The sequence below is a fragment of the Crocodylus siamensis genome, chromosome 1 (genome assembly GCF_052110815.1).
Source record: "Crocodylus siamensis isolate JL-2025a chromosome 1, ASM5211081v1, whole genome shotgun sequence".
Taxonomy (NCBI): Eukaryota; Metazoa; Chordata; order Crocodylia; family Crocodylidae; genus Crocodylus; species Crocodylus siamensis.
This window is the reverse complement of record NC_143395.1, coordinates 240,787,158-240,797,790: the sequence shown is the minus strand read 5'-3', so window position 1 is coordinate 240,797,790 and position 10,633 is coordinate 240,787,158.

The following is a 10,633-nucleotide window of genomic DNA, read 5'->3' as shown; positions in this document are numbered from 1 at the left end:
TTATCTAGAAGGTTGAAGGCAGGAAAAAGAACAGAGTCCAGAATCAGTATCTCCCAGTAAAGTACCTTATTCCTAAGGTAACATTATCCTTTAAGAAAAACCTTTACTTTTAAAGTTTGAACCTGAAATCACTGAAACCAAAGGCAAGTGTAGCAGGATTAAGCCCCAGGGGTGGCTGTGATGCCCCCTGGTGGCCACATTGCTTCTGCACTCACTCTGACTCCCTGGGTCCCTTCTTTTTACTTCACCTACCATACCTTGATGTAATGAGTTGATTGATGAAAAGGGAAGCTGCCTCAGGGTTTTCTGAGTGAGCCCTCATTTGTCCTTTTGGCAAGCTGGTTCTTCCTGGACCCCACTGGTCCCAATCCAGCCCCTTGAGCTCTAAGTGGGCACGCTAAGTGGGTACTCCATGCCTCCCAGGCACCTGTTGCCTGAAGGGATATTTGTGGCTTCCAACCCCCCCTGTAGCCATGCCTATGCCTTCCAGATGTTACTAGTCATCACTTGGGTGGGGTATTTTTGCCTCTTGCAGGCCACCTCAGCCTCTATTCCCTTGTTAGGGTTTTGGCTCTTCCAGCTTCCACTCCTTTCCTTTTGCTGGCCCCTTAGCAAAGGCCCACTGTACCAGACCTGGCTTTTTGGATCCAGCACTAGTTTCACGCTCAAGCTCTGGTTTTGCTGCTTTTGGGCATAAGGCCCCTGGTTCTGCTCACATGCCTCTTAGACTCCAACCCTTAGCCTTTCTGGCTACAAGCTGCTTCTATCACCAGGCTTTAGCACTCAGCCACAGCCTGCCAGTGTCATGAGCCCAGCCCCTGGCAGGGCTCAAAAAATAATGTGCCCCTCTAGCACTATGTGATCTCCTTCTTTCCTGCTAGTCTCTTCTGGTCCACTAGCAGTGTAATTAGTGCAACAAAATCCAAGTCCCCTGGCTGTAACTCAAACTATCCTCACTCTGGATCCAAATACACATTGGGTCACTGGCTGTAACTAAGCCCCTACTGCATTATATTTCCCTGCAGACTCTCAGCCCCTTCTTGATGTTCCAAAGCTCAGGCAACAGTCAGACAGTCTTCTGCAGCCTTTCTGCTTATGAGCTCTTCCCCTTCTGCCTACACAGCTAGACTGACTTCATATTTCAGGTACTAGCCTGATGTAGGAAGGGGTGGAACTTCAAAGGCACCAGGTGACTCTTCAGCTAAACGGAAGCCCCTGGGGTCACTGCATACAGCACAGGAAAAGAAGGCAGGTTACCTATCAAGCCTATCTGCATTTATCTTCTTAAATAAACAGGAAGAAAGATCAGATATATAACTTATGCAATTACTTTGATAAGATTTTATTTTCTTCTGATGCATAGTCAGAGCAAACATAGGCCTTTATTTCTTGTTGTTCCAATGCTTGCTTAGAATTCTTCCACCTGCAGTTTAATTTTGTGTCACTATCCAGCAAAGAACGTACATAATATGTAAGCATACACACACTCCCATTCAAGTCTGTGGGACAGATAAGATATGCTTAAATTTAAATCTGTTAAGTGTCTTGCTAAATGAGAACTCTGTTACATTCATTTTTTAATCTTGAAAAACCTAATGTGGAGTAAAAACAAAGAATGTGTTCTGAAGCTCTGTCTTCTATTATATGATATGAATAGAAGTCATGAAGCTGAATTTTTTTCTGTACAAATTACTGTATTTTATAAAACCATTATCTTCAGCCATGTCCTCTATTTGTTTAAAATGGTAGTTTTCAACCCAAGGTCTAGGGGTCTGTGAAAAATGGCTGTAAAAATTGTGGCCCTGCCCAAAAGGGGAAAGCACAACTGGTACTGCTGCTGCATCTCCTCCTGTGAGCCAGTAGGCAGAGTATGGCCAGGCAGATTCACCTCATCCTGCCACCACCTCTGCTTCATGTGGCACCTGGCAATGCTACGGCCTGGTGAAATCATTCTACAAACTGGGATGGGGTGCGAGTGTATGTTCACTACACATAGACTTCCAGAGGAGTCTGTACTCCCATTCAAAATTTTAGGCATCTGAGAATTAAAAATGGTTGAGAACCATTGCTATAAAACAGTGTTGCTTCACTAGAGATAAGATTACATCCACATCAGTTGTGAATGTACCTAGTTGTATTTTGGACAACTTGAAAAAGAAAAATAGCAAAGTGAACAATTCATAATCTCAGTCTCATTAAGTACATTAAATAAAAGTTCTATATCTGCATTGATGGTCAAGATTGCTTAGTTAGAGAAAGGTAATATAACCAATTCACACGATAGGAAAACAAATTACCCAAGAAGGCAGCTACAGGATATAACAATGTGAACCTTACAATCATAATGACTCAAACTTACCATTGGGAGCTTTGGTGGAACTCAGTTTTATGAAGAGAATATAGTGGGAATACAGGACAGTATCATTAGTTCAGAATCAAACAAGATACCCAAGCCACTACAAAATCCCAGGTATGAAGGATTGTTTTAGGCATTATTAGTTATATTAGCACTAATTGACTTATGAGGAGAGGCTGTGGGAACTGTCTTGTTTAGTCTGGACAATAGAAGACTGAAGGGAGATTTAATAGTAGCCTTCAACTAACCTGAAGGGTTGTTTCAAAGAGGATGGAGCTGGACTGTTCTTAGTGGTGGCAGATGACAGAAGAAGGAGCAACAGTCTCATGTTGCAGCAAGGGAAGTTTAGGTTGGATATCAAAAAGAACGCTCACTAGAAGGGTAGCAAAGCACTGGAACAGGGTACCCAGAGAGGTTGTGGAGTCTCCGTCCTTGGAGGTTTAAGACCTAGCTAGCCAAAGCCTTGGACTTGGATGATATAGTTGGGGACAGTCCTGCTTTGAGCAGGAGGTTGGATCAAGTCAGTGGTTCTCAACCTTTTGTACTAGGATCAATGTATAAACATTGATGGCCAGTACCAACACAGTAAATAGTCCAAGTAGATACCACAAAAGTATTTTGGACCTAAAATACTTATTACACACAAGTTAGAGCAGCTCAGTTTTCATTTTGAAAACAAATCAACACCCACAGGAAAACATTAGCACCAATATCAACACATGGTCCTCCATTACTCCCAAGTGACATTCATCACTGTGCAATTTGTTCAATGAAAGTTACCAGTGCCCCTCACTCTTGACTCACCACTCCCTGGCCCTGCTGGTACCCCTCAGTCCCAACCCACATCCCTTCAGCCCCTAATCCTACTTTTACTGCTCACCCACAACCAGCTGCTCTCTACCCTAGGCCCAGTATGGGGCAAGGGGGAACAAGGCTGGCCTCCCTAGATTTATGCACCCAGTGGGCACAGGGCTGCAGCCTGGATGGACTGGCATGGGCATGAGCTGTCTTCATGGCCCAATGGGCAGGACCTGGCATGAGATGGAGTGGGGCAGCAAGACTCATTGCTGCTGGGACTCCCATGCCAGCTATGCCACCAGTAGCACAAGAAGTAATGGATACTGGTGGGGTGGGGTGTGCCCTGCAGCTTGCATTCTGCTCCCCTCAGGCAGCCTGAACTGCCTGCCAGCCCACCTCTTCCCTGGGTAGAGCTGCAGCCTGAGGGGAACGACAACAGGATACAGCCACAGCCTGAGGGAAGTGACTAGAGGTGGGAGGAGGTGCAGGTAGTTTGGCCATTCCTGTCCGTTACTCCTCATGCTGCTGATGGCACAGCTAGCAAAAGGGTTGCCAGCAGTGGCATCAGTGAGTCTTACTATCCCATGCTGGCTCCTGCCCATGCCAGTCTGGCCAGGCTGCAGCCTTGTGCCCACTGTGGGAGCACAAATCTGGCGGAGGCATTCCCCCGCCATGCTCCCTGGTTGCATCACTCCCACCCGCCCCCCCCAAGCCCATAGCCTTACTTACCTGTGGGAAGCTGCAGGAGCTGCTCTCCATGATGCCTGGCTGCCACGTGCATGCACAAATGGAGGAGGCACTCCTTGCCTGATCATCCTCCTCCCACTCCCTCCAGACCTAGGCAGCTCCTTGCAGGCTGGAACTCTGCCAGCTTGCAAGGGTAAGCCTAAGGTTTCCCCATGATTTAAAAAACATTTTCCATGATTGTTTGTAACTCTTCCATATATTCTTGTGACCCCTTCTGGGTTGCAATCCATAGGTTGGAAAACACTGGACTAGATGACCCGAGGTCCCTTCTAACCCTAATTTCCTATTAATTAATATAAAGAAACCTCTGTAAAGTCTTTTCAGAATTACATTACACCATTGTTATCATATGCCAAAAAATTAAACCATTACGTATTCATAAACTGTTTGGCTAGCAATTACGTTCAGTTGTCCTGTCTATTTTATAGTAAGGATGGTAAAAGTGCCATACTGGGGCCTGAATATAGCTAAGCTTTTTGCATGCTTAAGTCCCCAAACACACTCTTAGTTGTTTGCATCCTTAAACACTTTGCTGAGTATGGTTACTGACTACTTAAGTACATAAAATTAAACATGTTCTCTGCTGATCTGAGATCTAGCAATTTAAATTCTACAAGCAAGACAGAGCTCATTGTATGAATAGGGCTCAAGTGATCAAAAGGGCCATTTTTAATTGAAGACATCACTGGTTTTGAGCCATAGTTCTGCTATGGTACAGTGCTGCAATTAAAATTTTTATTTCATTCAATGTCAAATATTTTGAAGTCTATTTTATTGGGATGTTTTCAATTTAAATTTTTAATTAAAATTATATTCAGTTAATGCAGTGTTAAATTTAGGATTATTATCTAGCAACGTTAATAATTTACCACCATTAAAATGACAATTAATTTCTCATTATGGAATCCGGGGTATTTGAAAGATGTGTCATATTACTCAGTTTAAGATGCTATTAACATTCTGTTCAACAGGTTGACAGGAAAGGGAGCTTTGACAGAACTACAAAACCAGCTGCAATTCAATATCCTATCAATTTAAAGTTAGATTGTTGTCATCTGGCATCCTAGCCTGCTTTGTGGCCCTCCCTACACCTCACTTGCAGGGAGGTGTGCTGCTGGAAATCCTTGGAAAGTTCAAGGTCATGGGGGTGGCCGGGGCAGTGGAGACCTTGTCACTCTGGAGCAGGGGATGCACTCAGCTGGAATGAGAGGGAGAGCCACGTGCTAGGACCCATACCAATATGCTCCCACCATTCCTTCCATCCACCTCCTTGCAGCCAGACTGTCACCCATTCCTGGATGCTGAGACCCCCATGGGCACTACTGTGGACCATATAAAACCCTGTCTTGCCCTTCTCCAGTACCCAATCTGAGTCACAAAAAAGAAACAAACCTGGGGCCACGGAGAGATATGGGTTCTTATTGCCATCTAGAGCAATAAGATGAGACAGCACCAGCTCCACAAAGGGTACTGCAAATATATTCAAGCACTTTGCCCAGCAGATGCAAGCATGGGTCCACAACAGGGACTGGGTGCAGTGTTGGGCCAAGATGAAGTGGATGAAGATTCAGTACAAGCACATGCATGACACCAATAAAAAGACTGGGAGCAGAAGGCACAGTATACCCTTCTATGAGGAGCTATTCCACTTTATCATTATGGACAGAGCCATCACAAGCTGGCATCACCAGTAGGCAGGAGGAGAGGTTGTCAGAAGGGACCCCACCATAGGAGGAGTTGCAGGAATGTCCCAAGATGAGAGGACATCTGGGTACTCAGGATCAGGTCCTCAGGGTGCCATGTGACACAAGAGCTGCTGCTGGCAGAAGTCCCTAGGGATTCTGGCTAACTGGAGTTTATCCTCAGAACAATGCAAGGTTTAGGAGCAGAGGTGCATCTTCAGCTTGGCCTGTGGTCCCTTGACAGTCTCAGGTATGTTCCTGCAATATCAACCATAGCACCCAAATCCACCAGAGCCAGGCAGAAGGGCTGAAGACTCTGGCACCAAGCAAAGATGCCTTCCTGCTTGGAACAGTATGGCTCTACCCTGCATCATGCAGCTGAGATGGGGACCCAGGCACCAGGTAGAAATGCAAAGCCTCTGAAGAAAGAGGCAGGAGGAACCATTATCTCATCCAACCTGGTCCTGCTGCCAGGGTGACTCTCAGGTTGTGCATCTGGAGAGGCTTGCAAGTGGCATTCCAGAATTCTCCCCACCCCCGATCCAATCTACAAGTCTGTGGGAGGCAGGTGACAGAGCCTCACAGCATAGGCAATAACTGTACTGAACCATCAACCTCCCCCAAGCAACCCCTTGTAGCAGGTTGCCAGCTAGCCTAGATCAAATAGTCTTTGAGCCCTTTAATTTGGTCCCACCAACAGTTTCTCTCTGGGTTCAGAAACTGTAATGCTGCAGGTTCTTCTTTTTCCCAGGGCTCAGGCAAAAGCAAAGAATCCACATGAACATACCTGTAACATATACCCAGCAACATAAGCTTCAAAAACCCAGGTTAATCTCGACCACAGAGCTCAGTTGCTAATACAAAACAATTACAAATAAACACCCACAGCCATGGTTAGATCTCACCTTTAAGTCTTCCTCTGAGGAGTCCCCCTTCCCTATACAAACATTGTCTCCACTAGGTACTGCTTCACCTTCCTGTCCCGGTTTACTTCCAGGTCAGCCAATCAACTTCCCCTCATTGCTGATTAACTGATTAACTGGCTGTGTTCCCTTAGGTGGGTGGGATGTTACCAGCTGGTGAATTAGTGAATTGCTCCAGCCTGCAGCCTGTTACACCACAATTGCATTCCCATCTCAGTCCCAGACAGCTCCCCCCATCACCTAAACCCTTGAAAACAAAGCAGTCCACCTCCCCCCGCACACTACATTCAAAACAGAAAGAAACTGTCGGAAAGCCAAGGGCAGCATATACGCAGGAATCTTTTTAAGTAACCAGGGTGTGAGGAACCTCTCTCTGTCAGATCACAATGGGTTCAGCACCATAAATAGTTGTGGCGATCACAAACAACTATTTGTGGATGTCAGCTTCCCCTACGTGCCTTCAAAGCAGGCATCCTATCCCCTCCTCCCCAACCCTTCACCCCACCAGGTGTCAAGCTTCTCACAGAGGACTGTGACCTGCAACAGAAGCAGGGTGTATTGGCTGGCACCCCCCTAGAATAGTGATAAAGCTAATCTCTCTGAGCCTGGCTGACTTTCACAAGGGAAATGTTGGGAGTGACACTGCACTGAAATGTCTCTCCTGTAAGGGAAGGATGGGCAGTCAGGGGACAGTAAGAGCCCTTGTAAGAGACAGTATAAGTATCAGTCCCTGCCTGCTTCAGGAATGATCTGAGCCCTGGGTCCCTAGATTCTCTGTGCAAGTGTAGGAAGTACCTGCCACAGTTCCTGGATGGGGACGTAGATCCCTCCCTCCCTGGCAACCCATCCCAGCACCCAAAGAACAGCTGAGACCCCAGTCTCTATTTCACTGGGTGAAGAGCAGAAGCACAGTTCTCAGCCCCAGGATGGGGAAAAGGACTGAGGCAGAGGTACCATATCTGCCTTCCCATCTCTGTATGAAAGCCCAGGTGAGTGTTGGGGGGGTCTCCCTGTCAAGCTGCAGGAACACTTTATGTGTGAGAGAGGACAGTGCACCGACGATGCAATTTTCAAGCACAGCGGGCTACACAACTGCAGAGTGTATGAGGGTTGTCTGTAGAGGGCATCAAAGAAGCAAGGAGGAAATGCAGCAGGCCTTGGTTGTTGCCTCTGAGATCCAGACACACACAGCTGACTCCTGACAGCAAGAACTGCAGGAGTGGCATGAGGAGAGACTCCAGATGTGGAGGGGGGACATCCTCAGGGTGAGGGATGCCCACACTCAGGCTGCTGAGATGCAGGAATGTGTGGTCAAGATGGCCAGCTGCTGTTTTGAGGAGGCAACCTACATCTCTGTGAAACTGGCAGAGCCCCAACACAAGGAGATGGAGCTTATGGACATATCTTGGACCGAATTGTAGCTACGTACTTACAGCACCCCTGACTGGTGCTAGTGTTGCCTCCCACAGGCAGCCCATAGATCTCAGGGCTGGGGTTGCATAAAAGGCTGTCACACAGGCCCTGATGGCACGCTATGCCTCATTCCAGGGTGTCCTGCCAGGGATGACAGGAATGGGGGTCCCACAGGAGGGATCTCTGAATGTTGCCAGTGAGGAATGGTCCCTACCACACCCTTACTGGCAGCAAGAGGAGTAGGAGGAAAACTCCAGACAAGAGAAGTGGAGTGAGAGAGCTGGTGACCCATTGTCTGGGAATGGAGAATGGCCCGTGAAGAAGACTGCTGTGTTGAAAGACAGTGGACAGAGAGCAGGACAACAGTGCCTGAGGCCCAAGGCCAGAACCATGAGTGACTGGTGCCTCCTGAAATTCGGGAGGCACCCACAGAAGCCACCAACGGTGGTGGCCCTGTCAGGGGGGGCACCAGCCCTACCAACAGCATCCATGTCAGCCACTGGGGGGTCACTGGCCTCATCAGAGGCTCCCATGCACCCCCTACCAGTTGCCTATGGCCAGAGCCTTCCATGATGCCACCCTGAGCCAATCCACATCTCCCTCCAGCCCTGGTAGTTGCCCCATGTATGCAGGCCCCCCAGGTAGTCTCAGGACAGTCACAGTGGATTGCAAGAATGCATGGAGCCAGAGGGAAAGTGCAGCCCACCAGCCCACCAATCCAGACTGTTATTGAGACAGTGGTTGCCTTCTTGCCCCAGCTTATCCACCTACCGGGTAGGGATTCCAGGAGGGACCTTTTCCACTCCTGGCTTGGTTCCCCTGGGAGCATCTCAGCCATGGCAGGGATTGGTAGCCTCTGGGCTTGGTCTTGCCATGTAATGTGGGCCCGGGAGCAGGTAAAAGCTTTTTGACAGGTTTGTTTTGCGGCAGCAAGTGGGAGAGGCATTGGCAGCATAGTTATGCATATAGCATTCACTAAGACAGATATTACTTTTATTTTACTCAAGTCAGTTCACAGACAAGTTAATGACTTGACTTAGACAACAACCGAAGTGAGTGATTTATTCCTTAGATATATCCAGTCACAATACACATAACAAACACCCTGGCACACAGGCCATGTGTTATTTTAATGTGGATAACAGTGCTGTATGGCAGAATCCCATGTAAAAATCATCATTAATAAATATGACTATTACTTTGTCTGGTAAGGTGCAGCTTGAACCTCTATACAGGGGACAGGTGTGAGAGGAAAAGCCAACTTTCAAAACTTACAGAGAATAATAGAAGATTCCCAGTTTGTAGAAAAACTCCCTGATTCCCCCCACCACAACTCTTGCTTTTCCGAGCTTTGTGCACTATCAAACATCCTTATCCTTCTTTCTTAATTCATTTGAAACTCTACTACTAGAGATGAAATTATCCAATAATACCTATGTAAAGTGATTCAAAATAAAGGGTGAATGTTATTTTTAATCAAAACAGTTTTGTTCCTGAGTTTTTAATCAAGTTAATTGGAGATTTAAATTAATTGTTGATTGAATTTAGAAGAAGGCATTGTATTGGCTAAGTTTTGAACTGATTTTAATATTGTATCTCTAGTAGGAGTTTCTAAAGACCCTCCACCATTCTTAAGGAGCACTTTTCTAAAGACGTCAATGTCATTTTCTCTTTTACTCATTTGTCTTTGATGATTCAGAACAGTGCACTTTCAATATTACTTCTTAAGTAAATCTTAACTGGTTGCCCTTGATTTAGGCTTCCTTTGTACTTTTTGCTCCATAATCAATATATGCACAATGGAAACTATTGCATTTTTAGAAAACATGTTATAATTTAGTGCAAGCTGTTACTGACCAACCCCCACATGCCTATCTGGCTTTGATACTGATTCCTCTAATAATCTGGGGCAAATATTTTACCCCTTTACCTAAGTTTACCTTGTAGTAAAATAAAGGTATTTTCCAGTCCTAAGAAATACTGCAATAAATATTCTTGAAATAGATAGTTTTTATTAAGCCTTTACATACTGTCTGTGTTAGACCCTGACTCCATGCGGCGCCCAACAACCAGGGAGATGATGGTCCAATTACTCATGGATCCTGGTACTCAGTAGCCAGAGCAAGCAGGCAGCAGACACCAGCACACATTGCTTGCAACAGCTTTATTCAGAATGGAGACAGCTTTGGGCAAAGGTCCCAAAAAACAACAAACTGGGGACCTGCATTGAACATTAGTTCTTTTCACATTTTATACACCATGGTTCATACATATTAACATTTACTCTGCCTTCGTCCCTCCTTTGGTTCCACCCATTTCTCCTCCCATCTCAAGCTCCACCTCTGTTTACTGTTTGCTTCCTTAGCATGGTATTGCCTATGCATTTCATTCATTTATATGCCTCCCTGCTAAAAGCACATGCGTAAGACTTTGACCCCATCTTCTTTCGGTCACTTGCAGTTTCTCGCTGTTTCTTTCTGGTTTTCTTGCTGACTTCAGCACCATCTCCAAGGCCATATTTCTGCTTTGTCTCCTGACACTGGTGGGCTGTATTCTATTTTTACTCAACACATCATGTACTTTGCACCCTATCCTTTTGTTAAGAATCTGCTTACTTAAGCATTAGCTAAGTTAGTTGCTTTTAATATATATCTAGCCTTGTGACCAGCAGCTTTTGCTGAGACACAGCAAAAACTTCATTCAGCTGCATGCTC